Source organism: Salmo trutta, chromosome 33 (assembly GCF_901001165.1).
Source record: "Salmo trutta chromosome 33, fSalTru1.1, whole genome shotgun sequence".
Classification (NCBI taxonomy): domain Eukaryota; kingdom Metazoa; phylum Chordata; class Actinopteri; order Salmoniformes; family Salmonidae; genus Salmo; species Salmo trutta.
Window position 1 is genome coordinate 3,230,752 of NC_042989.1, and position 21,039 is coordinate 3,251,790.

Consider the following 21,039-nt stretch of genomic DNA (forward strand, 5'->3'; position numbering starts at 1 on the left):
AATAAGCATGCTCCACTCAAAAAATGTAGAACTAGGAATAGATATAGTCTCAGTGATGGACTAGGCCGTACGCACTACCCTCTGTAGTGCCTTGCGGTCGGAGGCCGAGCAGTTGCCATACCAGGCAGTGACGCAACCAGTCATCGATGAGAATGGAGATGTGCTCGGTCCTCCTTTTCCTGTAGTCCACAATTATCTCCTTTGCCTTGATCACGTTGAGGGAGAGTTTGTTGTCCTGGCACCACACGGCTAGGTCTCTGACCTCCCTATAGGCTGTCTTGTCGTTGTCGGTGATCAGGCCTACCACTGTTGTGTCATCGGCAATCTTGATGATGTTGTTGGAGTCGTGCCTGGCCATGCAGTCATGAGTGAACAGGGAGTACAGGAGGGGACTGAGCACGCACCCCTGAGGGGCCCCTTGTTGAGGATCAGCATGGCGGATGTGTTGTTATCTACACTTGCCACCTGGGGGCGGCCCGTCAGGAAGTCCAGGATCCAGTTGCAGAGGGAGGTGTTTAGTCCCAGTGTCCTTAACTTAATGATGAGCTTTGAGGGCAGTATGGTGTTGAACGCTGAGCTGTGGTCAATGAACAGCATTCTCACATAGGTGTTCCTTTTGTCCAGGTATGAAAAGGCAGTGTGGGGTGCAATAGAGATCGCATCATCTGTGGATCGGTTGGGGTGGTATACAAATTTGAGTGGGTCTAGGGTTTCTGGGATAATGGTGTTGATGTGAGCCAATCCCCGCCTTTCAAAGCACTTCATGGCTACAGACATGAGTGCTACGGGTCGGTAGTCTTTTAGGCAGGTTACCTTAGTGTTCTTGGGCACAGGGACTATGGTGGTCTGCTTGAAACATGTTGGTATTACAGACTGACAGAGGGAGGTTGAAAATGTCAGTGAAGACACTTGCCAGTTGGTCAGCGCATGCTCGGAGTACACATCCTGGTAATCTGTCTGGCCCTGCGGCCTTGTGAATGTTGACCTGTTTAAAGGTCTTACTCACATCAGCTACGGAGAGCGTGATCACACAGTCGTCCAGAACAGCTCATGCTCTCATGCTTGTTTCAGTCCAGTATTGACGCTTTGCATGTTTGATGGTTTGTCGAGATGTTACCAGGGCATTCACAAGCTTCTCAGCATCCAGTGGACAAGAACGACTCGATTCGAGCAACGTTACGCAGGTGGAAAAATGGCACTTTCTTGATGTTGCGGATGTGTGCTTCAAATGAGAGTCTAGAGTAAAAAAGGACACCAAGGTTATTGGCTGTTGTGGAAGCTTTGATGGTGTCATCATCCAAAGAAAGGGAGAAAGTGTTCATCTAAGCACAAGCTCAGCATAAAAATGAAAGTTCAGTCCAAATCTTCAGAGTAGTATACCAAGTGGCAGCATGTATATAGAAAACAGGAGTGGTCCCAGAAAAACAGCCCTGTGGCAACCCTTGAGTGACTGTGGCAGGGTTGGATTTGTAATTGCCAAGTTTCACAAATTCTTGTCTGTCAGTCAGAAAGGAGCAAAACCACCGGAGTACTTTGCCAGAGAATCCAAGCAAGTTCTTCAGTCTGCTGATGAGAATTTTACATTTACATTTAAGTCATTTAGCAGACGCTCTTATCCAGAGCGACTTACAAATTGGATGATTCACTGTGCCAAACGCTGCTAACATGTCTAATAGTAAATGGATGCTGGTGTCACCTTCATCTGCCGCCACCAACAAGTAATTTGTTACTCTTACCTGGGCCTGGTTTCCCGAATAGCCATGGAACTTAGGCTTACGAGTGTTTTAACTAGGGGTTGGAAACAAAATTATTTTCCAATCGTTTGTTCTGAACAGAACAATTTTTGGGGGTTTCCTTCCACTGTTCCTATCAGCAAAATAAAGTTCTGAACCGGTTCGAACCTAAAAAAGTAGCGGTTTATATTGTTCCTTACTGTTTGTTTTTAAACCTCTGAAACCACATTTTTATAAACATTTAGCTCAACATTAAATTACCTCACCAATCAGTGCGGGTAGAGCAGCTTGCTATGGAGCGGGTAAGCCATTTAATCTGCATAGGAAAGTCGTTAAGAGCAAATTGTATTTTGCCGTAACAGCATGGTTTAATCATAATGAAAGACAAATACACACACTGTTCTGCCAGTCACAATGTAGGGCGTGAGATGCAACTGAAATTTTGCGGTTGAGGAGAGCGTGAGAGAGAATGGAGGAAGCTTGCCTTGAAGCTCTGGGCATCTTATGACATGCTTTATCTGATTTATACCAACAGAGAAGCGGCTTCTATGGAGGAACAGTGAATCTTAGAACTTCCGAGTTGGTTCAACGTTGGACCAGAGCAAACAAGCTAACTAACAAGCTTGTGTGTGCAGAGCAGCACTAGAATTAAAAACGTCTTACTTTTTTGTAGTTTAATTAATCCAATGTGAAACGTGTTAACTATAGTATCCTTAATAAGCATTGAAAAACAAATCCATTCTTCTCTAATTAAACATCTCTCCCTAATTTATGAACCACAGTAGGCTACAGTAACCTATGCTTCAGAGGGAAGGTGCAGATAACCTACACACGTGCACAACCTACACACATGCACACCCACTGGAAAACATTCCAGCTGGCATGCAGACAATGGAATACGTTTCTAAATGACAGTGAGGACTTTGCATGGGCGCTTTGTTGCGATTTTTGTGAGACTAGAAAAAAATGCCCGGAACGTAATTAAGTGATAATGCCCGAGAAGCTGGTGTTTGGAGGATATATTGGCACGGGGGTTGTTAGCCCCGGGACGAAGTCGAGAGGCGGCAAACCGTGCCAATGTATCCTCCAAACATACTATTCATACTATTTCATCCATCCACAAGATATAATCCCGACACAAATCTAGGGTTGCTATCCAAGCCGGCTGGTCGTTCTATCGGTTCGGTTGCTGGAGATGTGACCCAGTCACTCAGTCTTTTTGTTCTGTATCTATTGACGCGAGCCAGTTGTTCGTTCTAATGTTCCATTACCATTCTGGCTGGCAACATTCTTATCCCTTGCTTGCTAGCTAGCCAACTACGGCTGACTTAGTCATGTCAAAAAGTGCAGCCAGAATAACAGCAAAGCAGGCGCATTTTCATTTGTTTAAGCTGTTTTCTAGTGACATTTATTTGGATACATCCTTAACAATGAGTTAATGAGGTGTGATTTCGCCTGTCATAGAAAATGTGCTCACGCGCCAGAACACTGTTGGTCAGAGGAGCTAGTCAACAACACAGTGAACACAATCACTTCAAACTGAAGTTAGAAAGACTGCAAATTAGCTGCACTTTTATATATCCATAAAAAATTATGCCAGCTGATTCATGATTTCGACTGGCTGAGAATCGTTGCCTGTCTGTCTGTCTCGTCACGACTCCCGACAAGTTTATTACTATGGGACAGCTGGAGATCGAATTTGAATATTGAAACGATGTTGCAAATGTCGGCGAGACAGACAGGAAGGTTTATATAACTCTCCACTGTTGAAAACTAAATGTTAGTCTAAAAGAAATGTGAAATAATGTCTAGATTATTTTTATAGTGGAGATCAAGTTTATAAATTGCCTGGCTGGGCTGATGAGACAGTGAATTGCACAGTCAGATGGAACAAATTAAATAGGCATTTTAAATCATAGATTTAGCCAGTGGTAACTTGTGGAATAGACACAGGCTGGAATGTGGTTTTAACCAATCAGCATTCAGGATTAAACCCACCCGTTGTATAAAATAACATTATTAACCGGTTCCCATACTTTTAAAATAACGGTTCTGGAACAGTATAGATCACTATAGTTTCGGGTTCTGTTCCTCAAATAATTTTGTTATTTTCCAGTTTTCGGTTCTGTTCCCTGAACCGGTTCCTGATGCGATCAAAAGAAAGGCAACGCTGCTCTCGGGTCAGCTTTCTCAAATAAAATCTTACCTTTATATTATAATTATTTCACAATACTGACGACGGATCAGCTCCTAGAGAGATATTGCCACGTACGGCTGCAAATATTGAGGCGGCTTATTCTAACGCTTACCCAATAAAAATAGCCTAAATCATAGATTGCGCACACATCATAAAATATATTGAGACAAATTACAAGCAGCAAACTAGAACTCAGTTTGTTGAACATGTGTTTCAATATGATTGAAATAGACCTATAGCTTACTGTATTTATATTTTAATGCATTTATCTCAGCTTTAATTTGAAGCATATTTTTATACGTCGCTTGTTTGTATCAATTGGCAAAGACATTGGAAACATTGTGTTTGTTTTCAACTTTGTTCTGAAATTATCAGTGGTCACAGAGAGACGATAAACCATGTGATTTTATGTTTAGCAGAGATCTGTGTATAAAGTGACGTGGGAGGGCAAAAAAGTATCTAACAACGCACTTAGCTGTTCTACGAGTGGTCTGAGGCAGGCGTTAGAATATGAGCGTTTTCAAGTGCAATATTAATAACAATGCTTTTGGAAACCACACAGAGAATTAACGATGCTCTTACGAAGGTTCTAACGATGAACTTAGCCTTAAGATGCTTCTGGGAAACCGGGCCCAGGGCTGTTTCTGTTCTGTAGCGTGCACAGAAGTCAGACTGGTGGAAGGTAGGGCTGGGTGATATGGCCAAAATCTCATATCCCGATTTATAGGCCTTATCATATCCCGATAACGATACATATCACGATATAGCACATTTTCTCTAAATTCAATGAACAAATAGTTTATATAAAATGACCACATGTAAAGGCCTATTTCATATTACATTTTGAATTATACTCAACAAATAAAAGGTACTTACTCATATTTGATTATTTCATATATATATATATATATATGGGGGCTTGCCTGTTTTGCATGTTATTTTGTCATTAATGTGTGTCACATATCAATTTGCATTTGGTACCTTGGGTCAAGTGTTAGCACAAACTCACGAAACCCTCGTTTCTCGACCATGTAAATTGGGGCCATGTCTTTGCAGATGTAAGTTGTGACGGCAGCTGTTATCTCCTTCCATCTTCAAGATTCTTTGCCATATGGTGTGCCACGGGCAAAAGCCTCTTGCAACATCTGAGTCGGGTTTGTTTTGAGCACTCGACTGTACTTTTTGGGGTCTCATCCGTAGACCCTCTCCATACTGTTTCACATGATTCTTGCGTAGGTGGTAAAAGAGATTAGTGGTGTTTGAGCCTGACCGGCCTGCGGCGGTTTTCTGGTACGTGTCAGACTTTTCATACCCAAACCACGTCCATGCGACCGAAGTAGCCCCTTTTTTAGGTACGAGCTCCGTTTCTCCGTGCTCTGTGTCACGTTCACTCTCCTCCATGTTTGTGTTGCAAATGTCCTTCTACACGGCACTGGAAGAACGCAAAGTGTCGTCCAATTGACATAAAATATTTCCGTAAAGTGTGATTTGCGACACAACGAAATAAACGATAGAGCATATATGAAACGATAGACGTTTTTCTATCGTCACACGATATATATCGTCATATCGCTCAGCCCTAGTGGAAGAGTTCATGCAGATTGTTGTTTGAGGGGTAGATCAAATCAGTTCTGTGGCTGTGTTGAGTCCACACGTTCAAGGACCTTTGATAGAAAGGGCAGGTTGGAAATTGGTCTGTAATTGCTTAGGGCGTTGGAGTCCAGTCCAGGTTTTCTCAAGGTTGGTGTAATGGAGGCAGTTTTCAGGGAACAAGGCACAGTGCCTGAATTAAGAGAGTAATTTATGATCTTGGTTATAGTTGGCCTGAGAATGAGGCTGGATTTTATGAGTCCTGAGGGAATAGAGTCCAAGGGGCAGGTAGTTGACAGATGTTGAGGTTGTCAATTTAGAATTTGGTGAAACTGCAGCTGGGAGGCTCTGTATGAAGCAGAGGGGCAGGTCCAAAGCAAGGTCTAGATTGTATAGTGCAGTAGATGCCCTTGATTGTGGATTGGACAAATTCTAGAAAACTGTTAAATTGCTCAACAGAGGGGTAAAGGAGGATTTATCTGGTGGTTGAACAAATTTCTATACAACAGAAAATAGTATTCTGGGTTCATTACGTGCCGTGTTCAGTGCCTCTTTGTAAGCAGTCTGAGGATATGCCAGGGCCTGGGCATGCACCATTAGGTTTGTTTTCCTCCATCTTCTCTCCAGTTTGTGCCCAGCAGCTTTCATAGAACGTACATACTGTACTTGTTAAACCATGGTGCAGAGTGTTTGAAGGAGATCTCCCAAGTTTTTAAAGGGGCAATATTGTTAAGAACTGGGCATAGTCCCCGGTTTTATATTGTTCAACTTCCATTTTAAGTGAGATTGAGTAATTGCACATCAGATAATGTTTCTGGGGGTGAAAGATTTCAGATTCCGGAAGGTTATCAGTCTGTTTTTTACAAAGTGCTGGTATTGAGATGGAGGCAGTCGTGAGAAGGGCCTTGCGGTCAGATAAGCCCTTGTCCACTGAGGTCGGATCGCTGATGCCCAGTTCTCACTCCAGAACAGCATACTAGATCCATAATGTGCCCCCGATAATGTTGGAAAATTACAACAGTCCAGTACAGACAAAAAGTATTCTGCAATTTTGCTATGGGAGTAATCAATGCGTATGTTAATGTTAAAATCCCCCATGAGAAGAATAGAAGTAGATACAGAGCTTAGCTGAGTGAGTAGTTCTGCAAGGTCACTCAAAAAGCAAGAATTTGATTTAGGAGGGCAATAGACCACAATGAGCATTCAAATGAGGCTGGGTTTTCTATTGGAATTCATTACAGCATGCATAGGGTAATCTGCAGTTATTGGTACTTAGTTAGCGAAAGACATGATTATCATCTCTGTATGTGATCAGTATCTGCTGGAATACCTTACATGTACTACTAAAGTTAAAAAGCATTGTATTGATGTAAACATGGGCGAGAGAGTTTCCTTCTACCATATTTTTTACACCAGTCTCGGCACTATTCCTTTTAAATCTACTTCTTAAGGCTAGGCGTCCCGCTAGCAGGACACCTGTCGACAACATCCGGTGAAATTGGAGGGCGCGCAATTCAAATAAATAATCTGAATATTAAACATTTATGAACATACATCGTTTAAAAGCTTATATTCGTGTTAATCTAACTGCATTGTCCGATTTACAGGCTTTACAGCGAAAGCATACCATGCGATTGTTTGAGGACAGCGCCCCACATCAACATATTTTTCAACCAGCACAAGCATCATAAAATCACAAATAGCAATTAAATAAATCACTTGCTTTTGAAGATCTTCCTCTGTTTGCAATCCCAAGGATCCACAGCTACAACAGGAATGGTCGTTTTGTTAGATAAAATCCTTCTTCATATCCCAAAAAGTCAGTTTAGTTGGCGCCATCAATTTCAGTAATCGACTCGTTCAACATGCAGACAAAGGAGTCCAAAAAGCTACCGCTAAACTTTGTTCAAACAAGTCAAACTACATTTCTATTTAATCCTCAGTTATCCTAAAATGTAAATAAACTATAATATTTTATATGGAAAGAAGTATGTTCAATAGAAAAGTAAAATGAGTAAGCGAGCGTCCTCGCGTGCCAACAGACTGGTTTTGTACAAAAACTCCAAATTCTTGCTCGTTTTTGAAGAAACAAGCCTGAAACAATGAACAAAGACTGTTGACATCTAGTGCAAGCCATAGGAATTGCAATCTGGGAGCTGGAATTACATAGAACCCATAGCTTTCCATTATAAGAGCCAGGGAGCTCAAACCAAAAAAATTCTGTTGGTTTGTCTTTGGATATTCACCTGCCATATCAATTGTGTTATAGTCTCATACATTATTATAGTCTCATACATTTCTACACACTTCAAAGTGTTTTCTATCCAATGCTACCAATTATATGCATATCCTGGCTTCTGGGCCTGAGTAACAGGCAGTTTACTTTGGGCACGTCAGTCAGGCGGAAATTGAGAAAAATAGAGTTCTGAAAATCACTTTTATAATAAAGCATTGCATTCATATCATCACATTTGCGTAGTGGCATAGAGCAAAAGAGTAGAGGCACTTACAGAAGTTGCATATTTTTAGTAGCCTAGGGTCTGGGAATAATTTGGCCTTTTTATAAATGCATTTCATGCAATTCTACTTTTGGCAGAATATTTTTTAATAATGGCAGGCTACTTTGACACTGACAAACTGAGAATCAGAGATCAATAAAAACGACCTATAAAAACATCAATATCCTAGGCCTAGGCCTACTTTTTTCCCCCCACATACAGTGGGGGGAAAAAAGTATTTGATCCCCTGCTGATTTTGTACATTTGCCCACTGACAAGGAAATTATCAATTTTAATGGTAGGTTTATTTGAACAGTGAGAGACAGAATAACAACAAAAAAATCCAGAAAAACACATGTCAAAAATGTTATAAAATTATTTACATTTTAATGGGGGAAATAAGTATTTGACCCCTCTGCAAAACATGACTTAATATTTGGTGGCAAAACCTTTGTTGGCAATCACAGAGGTCAGACGTTTCTTGTAGTTGGCCACCAGGTTTGCACACATCTCAGGAGGGATTTTGTCCCACTCCTCTTTGCAGATCTTCTCCAAGTCATTAAGGTTTCGAGGCTGACGTTTGGCAACTCCGAACCTTCAGCTCCCTCCACAGATTTTCTATGGGATTAAGGTCTGGAGACTGGCTAGGCCACTCCAGGACTTTAATGTGCTTCTTCTTGAGCCACTCCTTTGTTGCCTTGGCTGTGTGTTTTGGGTCATTGTCATGCTGGAATACCCATCCACGACCCATTTTCAATGCCCTGGCTGAGGGAAGGAGGTTCTCACCCAAGATCTGATGGTACATGGCCCCGTCCATCATCCCTTTGATGCGGTGAAGTTGTCCTGTCCCCTTAGCAGAAAAACACCCCCAAAGCATAATGTTTCCACCTCCATGTTTGATGGTGGGGATGGTGTTCTTGGGGTTATAGGCAGCATTCCTCCTCCTCCAAACACGGCGAGTTGAGTTGATGCCAAAGAGCTCCATTTTGGTCTCATCTGACCACAACACTTTCACCCAGTAGTCCTCTGAATCATTCAGATGTTCATTGGCAAACTTCAGATGGGCATGTATATGTGCTTTCTTGAGCAGGGGGACCTTGCGGGCGCTGTAGGATTTCAGTCCTTCACGGCGTAGTGTGTTACCAATTGTTTTCTTGGTGACTATGGTCCCAGCTGCCTTGAGATCATTGACAAGATCCTCCCGTGTAGTTCTGGGCTTATTCCTCACCGTTCTCATGATCATTGCAACTCCACGAGGTGAGATCTTGCATGGATCCCCAGGCCGAGGGATATTGACAGTTCTTTTGTGTTTCTTCCATTTGCGAATAATCGCACCAACTGTTGTCACCTTCTCACCAAGCTGCTTGGCGATGGTCTTGTAGCCCATTCCAGCCTTGTGTAGGTCCACAATCCTGTCCCTGACATCCTTGGAGAGCTCTTTGGTCTTGGCCATGGTGGAGAGTTTGGAATCTGATTGATTGCTTCTGTGGACAAGTGTCTTTTATACAGGTAACACACTGAGATTAGGAGCACTCCCTTTAAGAGTGTGCTCCTAATCTCAGCTCGTTACCTGTATAAAAGACACCTGGGAGCCAGAAATCTTTCTGATTGAGAGGGGGTCATACTTATTTCCCTCATTAAAATGCTAATCAATTTCAAAATATTTTGACATGCGTTTTTCTGGATTCTTTTGTTGTTATTCTGTCTCTTACTGTTCAAATAAACCTACCATTAAAATTATAGACTGATCATTTCTTTGTCAATGGGCAAACGTACAAAATCAGCAGGGTATCAAATACTTTTTTCCCTCACTGTATTGTAGGCTACAATATGAGGAGTTAATGATGGTCCTAAAAATCATCTCCAGTTTCATTGACTCACCCAATGATGCACAACTCACCAGCTGGTGATGGCCGATGCGCTCGTACCAAAAGCCTCTCTCTCTCTCTCTTTTGTAAAACAATATTTGGTAGTTGATCAAATATTTTGGTAGTCTACAGCGTAGCCTTCTCTTTTCAGTAGGAGCCATTTGCTTTCCATCCTGTGTTTGTTTCCCCTCGATTTGTATTTGAAATATTGCGAAAGGCCTGTTTTTTCTGCATGCAGTTTTTTTCACTGACAGATTTGCCGCACATTCCCGACTGTAGGATATTTCTTGTTATTGTGCTACAATCCACTTCTAAAAGAAGCTATTGATCCCCTGTGACTAAATTATAGGCCCTCTCATGTTGTAGTAGGCTATTCTGAATGATTTCATTTGTTTCTGAACAGACAGCAGTATCAGGGGTGCTGCATTTCCTTCAGAACCCTTCGTGCGGCTATGATTCTATAAGGAAATAAATGAAGTGCAATGCTGGAGAGATGAGAGTTGCAGGCTTATGTCTATCAGAGTGGAGAGGGAGAGATCCTATAAAGTGAATCTCATAGTTATGTGAGATACTGCCGCGCTTCTTACACAGCCACGGACACGGGTTGTTCTCAAACATAGGTTACAAACCATAAACCCGTGCCGGCCCAACCCAAATCAACTCTTAGAATATTAGGCCAGGGCTGAAAATCTTATTTTTTAGGATAATTAATGAAGAAGCATCTCAAATGAACTAACAGCATAGTAACTAATATAGACAGACGCAGATCTGCGATCTGCATTGTTATATCTATTTGTCTCTCATTCTCAAGTACACTCTCGCTCTCCTTCTCCCCCTGTTTCAGTGGAGCGCTGCCAGCTAACCAGACCTACTGCAGACTGAATTCAGCTGATTAACCAGAGTGGGCTAGAAGACAGCAGTAAATAAATAGCGTAGTCATAAAGTATTTTCCAAATGGCATAATTGCAAATCATTTGTAGACTGAAAATGGACCGCAGGAAGCCCAAACAGATATAATATTTGACTAAAATGTAACAATTTAAAACCTTGCTTACATTTGTATATGATCACAGGTCTCTGTATTATGCGTGGAAATACTTGGCAACAGATTTCCCAAATTAAAATCACTTGGAGCTGATTTCATGGTGTTTTTAGCTTTTTTTATGTCTAACAATGAAAATTCCCCCAAATTATTATTTTTCTTCAGAAAACATGGGGTGCCAAATTAAACCACCAGCGGGTCTACAGGCTGCCAGTTGGGTAACCCTGCCCTATGTAATGCACTGTTTTTTGACCAGGGTCCATAGGGCACTATGTAGGGAATAGGGTGCCATTTGGGACACAAAGATAATTTCCACTTCTGCCATTTTTTTTTATTTCTTTTTAAAAACAAATTAAAACATTTTTAGATAGAAACTAGGAAGGAGTAGGAAGTGGTTTTGGGGGTCCAGAAGAGATTTCTAACTTGAGTGCCAATCTGTTTGTGCCAAACATCTATTGATGACAGCAATGGAGTTGGAAAAAGCTAAACAGATCTGGGACCAGGCTAGAGATTTCTGTCCAGCTGAAAACAGGTTTGTAGATTTTTTTTTTTTTTTACAAATGTATTAAAAATAAAAAACAGATACCTTATTTACATAAGTATTCAGACCCTTTGCTAAGAGACACGAAATTGAGCTCAGGTGCATCCTGTTTCCGTTGATCATCCTTGAGATGTTTCTACAACTTGATTGGAGTCCACCTGTGGTAAAATCAATGTATTGGTCATGGTTTGGAAAGGCGCACACACATGTCAATATAAGGTCCCACAGTTGACAGTGTATGGAGAAGGTGGAAAGTTTTAAGTTCCTCGGCGTAAACATCACGGACAAACTGAAATGGCCCACCCACACACGGTGTGGTGAAGAAGGTGCAACAGCGCCTTCTTCAACCTCAGGAGGCTGAAGAAATTTGACTTGTCACCTAAATCCCTGACAAACTTTTACAGATGCACAATTGAGAGCATCCTGTCGGGCTGTATCACCGCCTGGTACGGCAACTGCACCGCCCACAGCTGCAGGGCTCTCCAGAGGGTTGTGCGGTCTGCACAACGCATCACCGGGGGCAAACTACCTGCCCTCCAGGACACCTACAGCACCCGATGTCACAGGAAGGCCAAAAAGATAATCAAGGACAACAACCACCCGAGCCACTGCCTGTTCAGTCCGCTACCATCCAGAAGGCGAGGTCAGTACAGGTGCATCAAAGCTGGGACCGAGAGACTGAAAAACACTTTCTATCTCAAGGCCATCAGACTGTGAAACAGCCATCACTAACACAGAGGCTGCTACCTACATACAGACTTGAAATCATAGCCCACTTTAGTAAATGGATCACTAGTCACTTTAATAATGCCACTTTAATCATGTTTACGTATGTTGCATTACTCATCTCATATGTATATACTGTATTTTATACCATCTATTGCATCTTGCCTATGCCACTCTGTCATTGCTCATCCATATATTTATCTGTATATATTCTTATTCCATTCCTTTACTTAGATTTGTGTGTATTAGGTAGTTGTTGTGGAATTGTTAGATTACTTGTTAGATATTGCTGTCCTGTCCGAACTAGAATCACAAGAATTTCACTACACTCGCAATAACATCTGCTAACCATGTGTATGTGACCAACAAAATTTGATTTGATGTCAGAGCAAAAACCAAGCCATGAGGTTGAAGAAATTGTCCGTAGAGAAACCCGCGACTGGATTGTGTCGAGGCACAGATCTGGGAAGGGTACCAAAAAATGTCTACAGCATTGAAGGTTCCAAGAGCACAGTGGCCTCCATCATTCTTAAATGGCAAAAGTTTGGAACAACCAAGACTCTTCCTAGAGCTGGCCGCCTGGCCAAACTGAGTAATCGGGGGAGAAGGGCCTTGGTCAGGGAGGTTACCAAGAACACGATGGTTACTCTGACAGAGCTCCAGAGTTCCTCTGTGGAGGCCTTTATGAGAGTGGCCAGACGGAAGCCATTCCTCAGTAAAAGGCACATGACAGCCCACTTGGAGTTGCACCTAAAGACTTTCAGACCATGAGAAACAAGATTCTCTGGTCTGATGAAACCAAGATTGAACCCTTTGGCTTCAAGCCAAACGTCACTTCTGGAGGAAACCTGGCACCATCCCTATGGGGAAGCATGGTGGTGGCAGCATCATGCTGTGGGGATTTATTTCAGTGGCAGGGATTGGGAGACTAGTCAGGATCGAGGGAAAGATAAACGGAGCAAAGTACAGAGAGCTCCTTGATGAAAACCACCTCCAGAGAGGTCAGGACCTCAGACTGGGATGACGGTTTACCTTCCAACAGGACAACAAACGTAAGCACACAGCCAAGACAACGCAGGAGTGGCTTCGGGACAAGTCTCTGAATGTCCTTGAGTGGCCCAGCCAGAGCCCAGACTTGAACCCGATCAAACATCTCTGGAGAGATCTGAAAATAGCTGTGCAGTGACGCTCCCCATCTAACCTGACAGAGCTTAAGAGGATCTGCAGAGAAAAATGGGAGAAACTCCCCAAATTTTAAGATGTGCCAAGCTTTCAGCGTCATACCCAAGAAAACTAGAGGCTGTAATCGCTGCCAAAATTCTTCAACAAAGTACTGAGTAAAGGGTCTGAATACTTATATAAATGGGATATTTAAGTTATTTAATTTTAATAAATTAGCAAAATGTTCTAAAAACCTGTTTTACTTTGTCAGTATATGGGGTATTGTGTGTAGATTGATGAGGGGGAAAAAACAATTTAATCAATTTTAGAATAAGGCTGCAATGTAACAAAATATGGAATATTTTCTGAATGCACTGATGAGGGATAGTAGAAACATGATGTACATCCATCATTGGCCACATTCTGGTCTTCCTTTCCCGCTAGCTAGCTCCCCCCAATGTTTGTGTGGCTTTAGATCAGCTAACATTGCTGTTGAGTCCTAATATACCATTCTCTATCGCATGGAACTGTGAGGAATTCTAGCAAGTAGCCTTTGTGTGCTGGAGTTGGAGGTATGGAGATATATGTGTATGTGCGTGCGTGCGTGCGTGCGTAGGGTTGGGTAGGTTACCTGTCCAAACTTGTAATCAATACATAATTTTGGGATTACCCAAACTCAGTAATGTAATCTGATTACTTTCAGTTACTTTTATGGGTACTTTCCCCTTAAGAGGCATTAGAAGAAGACAAAAATGAATATTACGAATTGAACGACATCTATTGCAAGATAAATCAATGTTAGAGTTTACATAGCTGGCCATAAATGGATGTTGCATTTTACTTTATGGGTTGGTTATGTAGGCTTATTCTAACCCATTGCTTTCTACTACAGATAATGACATGATTAGGCTATATCTTTGAATTAAAAACCAAAAGTCTGTCAGATTCAGTCATTCCAATTCATTTAATACCCCTTGATCTGCAAGAGTATGACTCGGAAATATGGAAATATAGATTAGCCAAATTGTTTTACCTGAGCATAACCCCAAAACTAAGGATTTATTAGCCCACTCTGTTTATGAATTCATGAATGATGATTTAGTTGTCATGGGTGACTGATTGGGCTCATTGCTTCAAAACATGGTTGAAACATAAATGCAATGGCATGCTTTGGAGAACTACCGAAAAGTGCTATTTGCATGTGAAACATGTATGCCATACGCTGCATTTCTTATAGGCCCATTGTTTAAGTTTTTGTTGGTGACACTGATAATTGATATCTCGATGATTTGCAGCTGTTTACAGTAAGTCTATCAAAAGTGGGCGAGTTTGAGCATGTGTCTGTTAGCCCTGTGGATATATATATTTTTTAAGCAGTACAAATTAGATTGAGAAATAAACTCGTAAAAAATAAACTTGTTTTTGACAGTTTGACAGTGTGGAGCACAATACCAGTCTAGAACTTTTATTCCATAGGCTGGGATCCACACTACTATGCAGCTGTTGGAAGAGTGCATTTTTTCATTGGCTATCCACTGGTCGCATAAACAATGATTGCTAGGAAGCTTAAACTTCAATTCAAGCATTATTTGATAAAAATACACATATACATTTGTGAACAGCCATCCACAACAACCACAATCTGTAAGGCGCAAATAGCTAAATGAAAGAGCAGCAGTGTGATTCACTTCAATGCGCTATGTAGATATCAATAATAAGTTATTTCCAGATCGCTCGTAGGCTACACCACTGCTGTCGTCCTTACCTCAAAGCGTTTATTCATGTTGGATAATCAGCAGTCGCACCATTGGAAGACATAGCTTGGACTGTAGCCTGCAAAAGCATATTCCTGCTTTTCTTCCCGCGATCCATCAAACGCATTTGGTGTGTAGTCATAGTGGTCTCTGACTTGGTCAGACTCGCTCAGGCAGAACAAACTTGAACTTGCGCCTTTTGTCAATGCTGATTTCAATGTCATTGAGAAACAGAATGGTGTCAAATATTTTTTTCACAAACATCCTTTCTGAATTTAAAAGTAATCCTAGAGGTAATCATCTAGTTCTTCAAAAGTATCTGTAATCTGAATAGCTAACATCCTTTTTGAATTTAAAGTAATCCTCAAAGTAATCATTAAGTTTTTCAAAAGTAACCTGTTCCATGCTGAAACTGCACTTACTGTAGCTTCTGCCCAGGCTTTCAACAACATTATTGAAAGTGTTTACAGTAAGAAAAACTATGCAGTTTTATGCAATAAAGCATTATACTGTAAATGAGCCTACTGTAATCATTACACCAATACAGCTGTATTATATAATGACAGTAATGTGCTGGCAACCGCTGTCAGTATAATGCTGTACATTTACAGTAAGCCTATACAGGATGTTACTGTAATCAGTTTTACAATACCAATACTATCACTGTAATCTTTTTACGGTAATTGTAACGAGCATTTATTCAAGTTAGGTAATCTTTGGATGCCGACATTAGTCACAGCATTGGAAGACATAGCTTGGACTGTAGCCTACAAAAGTCTATTCCTGCTCTTTTCCTGCGATCCATCAAACACATTTGATGTGTCATCATAGTGGTCTCTGACTTGTGGTCAGATTCGCTCAGGCGGAACAAACTTAAACATTACTGAATGTCATTGAGAAACAGAAAGGTGTCCTATTTTTTTTCACGAACATCCTTTCTGAATTTAAAAGTAATCTAGTTCTTCAAACGTATCTGTAATCTGATTGAAATATTTTTTGCTGATAACGTAACAGATTAAACTAATTTTTTTTGTGGTAGTCCGTTTCTCTCCAACCGTGTGTGTGTGTGTGAGAGAGAGCCAGGAATCAAAGGCCTCCATTGTTGGAATGAGAAGCAGATGTTAGTGTGGAATTCTCCTGACTGCAGCAGTTTTTTTCACGGCTGTGCTTTGAGTGCTCCCTCGCTTTCTTGCTCTCTCTGTCATTCTCCATCTCATTCTCATTCTATACATGTATTTAATCTCAAATGTTTTTATGTTTCTATTTCTCCAGTCAGGCCTGTTGTGAGTCATTCTCTTTTCCTCTCTCTAATATTTTAGGGGAGATTGGGGTTGAATGGGGCCATTTCTTACATTCAGCATCACTCCGTCAAAGGAAATATAGTATTATTTCTAACAAACATATCTACATATATTTCAGAAGGTTGTGTATCCTCAGGCCTCCTTGCAGCATGCCGAAGGCACGTTCACGCAGATGAGCAGGGACCCTGGGTATCTTTCTTTTAGTGTTTTTCAGAGTCAGTAGAAAGGCCTCTTTAGTGTCCTAAGTTTTCATAACTGTGACCTTAATTGCTTACCATCTGTAAGCTGTTAATGTCTTAACGACCGTTCCGCATGTTCATTAATTGTTTATGGTTCATTGAACAAGCATGAGAAACAGTGTTAAAACCTTACTAGGGTAGGGGGCAGCATTCAGAATTTTGGATGAAAAGCGTGCCCAAAGTAGACTGCCTGCTACTCAGGTCCAGAAGCTAGGATATGCATATCGATTTGGATAGAAAACACTCTACAGTTTCCAAAACTGTTAAAATAATTTCTGTGAGTATAACAGAACTGATATGGCAGACGAAAACCTGAGGAAAATCCATCCAGGAAGTGCTATTATTTTCAAATGCCTGTTTTTCGATTGAAAGCCTATCCACCATACAAAGACTTATGACCTAGTTCATGATCCCTATGGCTTCCACTACATGTGGCAAGTCTTTAGGCATTGTTTCAGGCTTTTACTCTGAAAAATGAGGGAGAAACACCACTTTCAATGAGAGGACAGTGGAAATTTCCAGACATGAGTTCTGCGCGTGACCGGGAGCGTGCCTTTCTTGTTTTTCCTTTTCTATTGACGAAGCTATTGTCCGGTTGAAATATGATCGATTATTTATGACAAAAACAACCTGACGATTGATTATAAACATTGTTTGACATGTTTCTGCAAACTTTTATGGTACTTTTTTGATTTTTCGTCTGTCTGTTGCTGAACAAAACGCACCAACAAAACGGAGGTTTTTGAATATAAAGAGGGACTTTATTGAACAAAACAAACATTTATTGTGTAACATGGAGTCTTGGGAGTGCAACCATATGAAGATCATCAAAGGTAAGTGATATATTTTATCGCTATTTCTGACTTTTGTTACTCCTCTTCTTGGCTGCTAACTGTTTGTAATGATTTGTCTGCTGGGCGCTGTTCTCAGATAATCGAATGATTTGCTTTCGCCTTAAAGCCTTTTTGAAATCTGACACAGCAGTTGGATTAACAAGAAGTTTATCTTTAAGCTGGTGTATAACATTTGTATCTTTTTATGTATGTTTATTATGAGAATTTCTGTTTTGTTGAGTTTCACACGCTGCAATTTCACTGAATGTTGTTTCAGACAGTGGATTACTGAACAAAACGCGCTAACAAAATAGAGGTTTTTGGATATAGAGAGGGAATTTATCGAACAAAACAAACATTCAATGGGTAACTGGGAGACTTGTGAGTGTAACCATATGAAGATCATCAAAGGTAAGTGATTCGTTTTATCGCTATTTCTGACTTTTACTCGTCTACTTGGCTGGTTACTGTTTGTAATGATTTGTCTGCTGGGCGCTGTTCTCCGATAATCGCATAGTTTGCTTTCGCCGTAAAGTATTTTTGAAATCTGACGCCGTGGTTGGATTAACAAGAAGTTAATCTTTAAACCGATGTATAACACTTGTATGTTTCATGAATTTTTGTAATGAGTATTTCTGGTTTTGAATTTGGCGCTCTGCAATTTCACTGGATGTTGGCCAGGTGGGACGGTAGCGTCCCACACCCCCTAGAGAGGTTAAAACCCTTTACAATGAAGATCTGTGAAGTTATTTGGATTTTTACAAATTATCTTTGAAAGACAAGGTCCTGAAAAAGGGACGTTTCGTTTTTTGCTGAGTTTATATTAGCCATCACAACTACACGGATGCATTTTCATGCTAGGTTTAGGACCTCATATTGAAGCTTATAGAGACCCCAACTGATGTATAGAACAACATTTAAATGATCTACTTTGGTATAGATACAAGCATCATGAAACCTCTAACACATTCAATTATTTTGACTTGGTGGAAATCAGTTTTTGGGACGTAACTTGTTTACCACTTTTTCCATGTGGTTAGTCCTTCATGGACTCCATGAAATGACAGCGTAAATATTTTGTCAAATGATTCATTTAGTGTATGGTGTTCTAGAAACAAGGGGTGGCTCAACTGTCTTTCCCACCCCCCATCTCTCAACCTCCCCCTGGTTCCAGTCTCTCTCTCTACGTGTTCCAGGGGAGATTTTGGTCTGGCGCAGCCTCTGTCTTTAGTTCTGGAAAGGTTCACATAGGAGCACCCCACCCTTGTGATGTTACATTAGTTGGGAGGGAGAGACAGAGAGTCATACAGACTCAGAGGCATTCTCTAATTCGCTCTCTCACTTTCTGTCTTTCTTTCTGTTTGTATTTCGGGTGGTTTTTCTGTGTCATGAGAATGCCTGCCTCTGAGGCTAGCTTGCCACGTTGACAGAATTTCTCCGTTCCTGCCGCTATCCTGGGCTGAAGGCAGGAAGTGGGTCTATCTCTGTCTGGCGGCTGGACTGCTGTGGACACAGCTTTGGTGTTGCATCACTATTCTACTGGGCTGTGGATGAATAGGGGATGGAAGGCAGCAGTAATGTTATTATCCAGCCCTCTCCCTCACACAAAGCCTTCATACCGGGGATGGAAGATCCCCAGCCTGGAAGCCAAGTTGAAGCCATGGAAAAAAGGAGCATATCACTGTGGATCCCAGGCTAGATGGAAGAAGAGGGGGCTATCTATCTGTCAAGAGCTAGAATAGTCTATTGATGTCTCATATGGTAGTCATGATGTCTTACTAGACATGACACTATAGGGTCTAAACCATTAGTGATCTGATGACTACTCTCTCATTCAGTCTGACTGCTAAATTACAGTAGGGGAGAGGTGGGGTAAGTTGAACCAAAGGAGTAGTTTGAGCCACCATACACCAAGTGAATCCTTTGACCAAATATTTAGGAAGAGGTCATTATTTCATGGAGTCTGTGAAGGAAGAAACCACATGGAAAATTAGGTAAGGAAGTTCAGTAAAAAAAAATTACAAAGATTTTCACCAAGTCAAATTAATTTGTGTTAGAGTTTTAGTGATGCTTGTATTTAAACCAAAGTAAATCATTTTAAGATTTAGACAAGTATAGCCATCAGTTGGGGTCTCTTTAAGCTTTAAAATTAAGTCCTAAACCTAGCATGAAAGTGCATCCTTGTAGCTGTGTGGGCTAATATAGTCAACATGTTTGCCTTTGGGTAAGTTGAGCCAATGGCCATGGGGCTTGGGGATTTGAACCAGCGAACTTTTGGTTACGGGCCCAATACTTAACCTCTAGGCTACAGTGTTGAGCCTCTGCTTAAAATTATTAAAAGACAAAATTATTGTGATTGTGTTGAATTGTGTTCGGAAAATAAAGATACATATGGTTTTAAAAAGGTAGTGATATTTAATTCAGTACAGAAATTTGTAGGCAGCTTAACTTATCCCATACCCGGGGTAAGTTGTGCCAAGATGCCACTGTTTTGGGGGACAAGCTATGTTTTCAAAACTGTCATTTTTACATGAGTTCTGATTATTTCCAGATATACACAACATCCTGAAATATATGTAAATGTCTTTGTTAGAAAGAATACTATATTTCCCTTGGCACAGTGATGCTGAATGCAAAAAAATGGCTCACCTTGTCCCTCTCTCCCCTATCCCTCCTCACCCTGCCCAACACAGGCATCCTCTTTCACCATTTAGCCCAACTGTGCTGAGCAGTGTTATTACTAATTTGGGAGTGAGGATTATATTCCTGCCTGAAAGTATAATAAGGATATGATTTCAATAGAGGACCAAACAGAGAAACATCTTAAGACCTAAGATCATTTCTAATGATACATTTATATACACAGTTGGGCTCAAAGAAAAATATTTGATTACATAAGTCATTGATTTTAGTTTTAACTTAATTATGCTTTGCTAGAGAGGCATAATCTTAATCATAAGAGTAGGAAGAGAGAGGCATAATCTTAATCATAAGAGTAGGAAGAGAGAGGCATAATCTTAATCATAAGAGTAGGAAGAGAGAGGCATAATCTTAATCATAAGAGTAGGAAGAGAGAGGCATAATCTTAATCATAAGAGTAGGAAGAGAGAGGCATAATCTTAATCATAAGAGTAGGAAGAGAGAGGCATAATCTTAATCATAAGAGTAGGAAGAGAAGAGGAAAGACATGATGGATAATCAATCTTATGTTTTACCACTGTTGTTATTCACTCTCTCTCACGCACTCGCTCTCAGGAGTTTACCCCCTCATTGTAAAATGGTATCAATCATCCAACTTTGTTTTGTGTGATACTAATCTTCCTTTCCCGTCTTGTTGTGATGAGAGCCTGATACAGCAGAGAGCTGTTAGGTGTGTGGTGTTAGGTGTGCGGTGTTAGGTGTTAGGTGTGCGTGCGTGCACATGTAATAGATCACCAAGCACAGTTGTGTTATCGCTGCATCGTTGCGCTGAGAAGGGGAATCAGTTAGTTAGTTACACGCCCATCCCCAACTCACTCCCTCCCAGTCACACAATCATCACCACCACATTCCTTCA

General features: G+C 41.0%; 1 protein-coding gene across 2 annotated transcripts in view; it reads left to right on the plus strand.

The window, feature by feature from the left end:
- Positions 1-21,039, plus strand: part of LOC115172219 (FERM domain-containing protein 6-like) — a 76,672-nt gene that overhangs the window by 27,323 nt on the left and 28,310 nt on the right. The window contains exon 1 of one of the 2 annotated variants that reach the window (XM_029729421.1): positions 18,696-19,477. The exons of the other annotated variant lie outside the window; for it this stretch is intronic. The gene's annotated coding sequence lies outside the window, so the exon portion shown is untranslated. Of the gene's footprint in view, positions 1-18,695; positions 19,478-21,039 lie in introns of those variants that run through there. 2 annotated transcript variants of the gene reach the window in all.